General features: G+C 35.1%; 1 pseudogene; it reads left to right on the top strand.

The window, feature by feature from the left end:
- Positions 1-236: 236 nt before the first annotated feature.
- Positions 237-960, top strand: LOC132428202 (pyridoxal phosphate phosphatase PHOSPHO2-like; annotated as a pseudogene).
- Positions 961-4,055: the final 3,095 nt, after the last annotated feature.

The following is a 4,055-nucleotide window of genomic DNA, read 5'->3' as shown; positions in this document are numbered from 1 at the left end:
GGTTTTCTATCATATTATCCATCATAACAATGCTGGAGTTAAGAAGTCTGCATTCCTTTGCTTGGAACCAGAAGACTTTTCCCCCTGCATATAGAGTAAGAGTAATGTTGGTTAGAAACTGGCTAGTGTTTAAAACTGAAGATTGTTATGACTGTTTAACCTGAGCTCCATGTTGAAGTAAGATTAATTATCTTGGAAATACTAAATTGGGGTAACCCAAATCTGTTTCTGGAACCATGAAAATTTTGTTGGTTTTTGACTTTGACAATACAATCATAGATGATAATAGTGACACCTGGATTGTACAATGTGCTCCAGAGAAAAAGCTTCCTATTGAACTACAAGATTCTTATGAGAAAGGATTTTGGACAGAATTTATGGGCAGAGTCTTTAAGTATTTGGGAGATGAAGGTGTAAGAGAAGATGAAATGAAAAGAGCAATGATATCAATGCCTTTCACTCCATGGATGGTGGAACTTTTAAACTTTACAAGAAAGAACAAGGATAAATTTGACTGCATCATTATTTCAGATGCAAATTCAGTCTTCATAGGTTGGGTTTTAGAAGCTACCAATTTTCATGACGTGTTTGATAAAGTCTTTACAAATCCAGCAGCTTTTGACACCAACCGTCATCTCACTGTGGAAAATTATCATGCTCATTCTTGCACTAGATGCCCCCAAAATCTTTGCAAAAATGTAGTTTTGGTAGAATTTGTAGGTAAAGTCACAACGAGGAGTGAATTATACATGAGTTGTTTATATATGTGATGGAAGAAATGACGTCTGTCCAGTAAACTTTTTCAAGAAGAATGATATTGCCATGCCACGGAATAGATATACTTTACAGAAAACTCTTTCTAGGATGTCTCAATATCTTGAGCCTATGCAGTCTTCTGTTGTATCTTGGTCTTCAGGTGTTGAAATAATTTCTCATTTACAATTTCTAATACAGGAGTAATATGCCAACAATTGAAATGTGTATCAGTTAAGATTAAATACAGCAGCATAAAACTAAAACCCCAAATAACAGTGGCTTTAAAAAAAGAAAAAAAGTTTTCCCTCTCACTTAAAAGAATTTCAGAGTTAAGTATCTCAAAGTTTCTGTGTTGCTCTACCAACCTCAGCACTTGGCTTCCAACTTATGATCCAAGATTGCTGTTCAAGCTCCATCCCTCACATCAACATTCTGGCCAGCAAGGACAGTGAGAGAGAAGGTTGCACCCTCATTTAAATTTCATTAGCCAATACTTAGTCACAATGCTCCTACCTAACTGCAAGGAAGGATGCAAAATATAGCTTTTATTTCAGATGGTCATATGCCTGGGAAAAATGGAAAAAGTAGAGTACAAAACCGATGTAGGTGCAACTAGTGGTCTACCGAAGGTGGTTAATAGGTAGATTATATTTTTTAATTTATTCCCAGAGAAAATAGTCTTATATTTTACTTTCTTTGGCATTTATTTCCGAAGTATGTCTTGCAGTTACAGATCTTCAAAATAAGCCTGATGCTTAGTTCACATAAGAATACACTACTTCCAAATCAGTTAATTTTAGAGATAGGGATGCAGTATCTATTGCCCAAGTGTTCATTAATTTCACACTTTCCTTTTGAAATGAAATACAAATTAATGTTCTTCAAATATTTTAAATTTATATCATTATTAAAGACTATAACTCCAGAATGCTGATTTAATCAGTATGTCATTTCTGTCAATGAAATATTGAGTGATACAATACATAATTTGTAGGAATACTCAACATTTAAGAAACTGTTTCATATAGGGATATTAGCAAACTATCAACTGACCTAGAAAGTTTTACAGTACTATGTTAATTTGTAGGCTTACATGTTTTAGGCATAAATATGCCTTACGTAATAATGTTAGGATTTTCTTTTCCATATGGAAAGATCCAGAAACAAAAATGTTCAATGTAATTTTATGGGGAAATCAGAAATAGATTCACAGACATAGAAAACAAATTTATGGTTACCAAAGGGGAAAGGGAGGGGGGGAGGAATAAATTAGGAGTATGGGATTGAAAGATACATACTACTATACGTAAAATAGATAAGCAACAAGGATTTACTATATAGCACAGGGAACTATATTCAATAACTTATAATAACCTATAATGTAAAATAATCTGAAAATATGTACATATATATATTTATAACTGAATCATTTTGCTATACATCCAAGCTAACACAATACTGTAAATCAACTACACTTGAATTTTTAAAAAGACAAATAAATACTTCCCTCAGAAGATACAAAATGTTGAGAGACAACTGGATACAGGAACAAAAAGTTAGAGTTGTTCAGAGGCTATAAAAAAGGCAGGTACAATATCCTATGGAAGCACAGAGCCAGCAGGCAGGAAGGCAGCCTTTTATATTCCATATGATTTAATTCAACTCAATATAACAAATCATCATTGAGATTCTGCTTTCTGCTCAGCATTATTGGGTCCAATGGACCATTCAGAGTATAAACTTTGAACTCTGTCCTCTGATAGTTTATATTTTAGTTCAGAAGACAAGACTTACAGGAAATACAATACTTAACAAATATTTATTGAATGCCTATTATGTGCCAAGAAGTATACAAGATGGACTATGGTCCCCTCCAGAGCTAACATATAGTAGTGGATGTTAATAAGTAAGAAATTAATCTATTAAAGAATTAATGCCACCCATTGACAAGGTGCTAAGGGGTAACAGAGAGGGTAAGTGCCCTGGTAGATCACAGAGGGCAGAGAAAAGCATATTCATCACTGTCAGGCTGCCCTCAAGTTCATCCTGAAGACCCAGGCAGCCCTTTCTAAATATACTGAGTGAGAAAGAGATCCTTTTGGTTTTTGCACATCATGTAATTTAATATCTCTACTTTTCCCTGAGGCCATCAGTGATGAAACTGGCCCCCATCTACCAGGGCTGTGTATTTCACTTGTGATATACAAACCATTCTTTCGTATCAGATTTTATACATGTAAATATGGTCACTGTTCTAGCTTTTCTGAACTCTGCTCATACATGCTCACCACTTCACCATTTGACTGAAGGTGACTGAATTTGGCCGAGTGTAGAGTCATATGGATTGATTAGGTTTAAGGAATATTTTAAATACTAGTCCCAAAGGAGAGTTCATAACAATGGATATCAAATATTACAGCTTTTAAATGAGACTCAAGATAATGAAGCTGACATGGGAGTATGGATCTTGATGCAATGCCTTTAATTTTCCTAAACAGAAGACATTTTTTTATGGTAACTTTATAGAGCAAAGTACATTATGCCAGCCATGAGAATTCCAAGAAACTGTCAACCTTAAAAGAAATCTTCCATAGGGCATAGGGCTAAGAAATATCCTCCAATTTCACTAGTATTATTTACTTGTGATTTGAGAATTCTTGGAAATACTATTTTATTTACACGTCTGGTAATAGAATTTAGAAGACAAATCATCTTTCCTTTCCTTTCCATCCACCATGCTGACCATGCCTCACATTGCCTCATGCCTGGCTCCTCTCCAGACCATCCACATCTAAGAGAAGGTGGTGGTACGGCAGGGAATAAAGAGGGGAGACACTGGAAACAAACTGTATACACAGCTGGGCTCCACTACTTGTCTGTGACCCTGGGAATTATTAACCTCTCTTAACATCAACTTCTTGATTAATGAAGTGAGGATGACAGCATGGTCTACGCAGGATTATTATGAGATTGTCATTAAGGAGGTAATAACCACAAAGCATCTGGGAATCAATAAACAAAGTTATATAATTATTGCAACAGGAAGATTGAAGCTACTCTTTAAGTGAGGATAAAGGCACTGAATTGAGGGGAACAATAGTCACTGATGTTCCTTAACTTTAAAGCCAATGGTATAACATTCTCAGATACCAAAGAGATCGGTAAAGGTGCCCAAGAGCTCTCCTTAAAAAGAAAAGACATTTCACAAACAAATCCAGTCAATCAAAAGATGATTTAAGAAGCCTTAATTAGCTTAATAGTCAATACAGAAGACCATGGAGCAGAGTCTACAGAGATCT

The sequence above is a fragment of the Delphinus delphis genome, chromosome 7 (assembly GCF_949987515.2).
Source record: "Delphinus delphis chromosome 7, mDelDel1.2, whole genome shotgun sequence".
NCBI classification, from domain to species: domain Eukaryota; kingdom Metazoa; phylum Chordata; class Mammalia; order Artiodactyla; family Delphinidae; genus Delphinus; species Delphinus delphis.
Note: the sequence above shows the minus strand (reverse complement) of the source record. Positions and strands in the feature narration are given on the sequence as shown.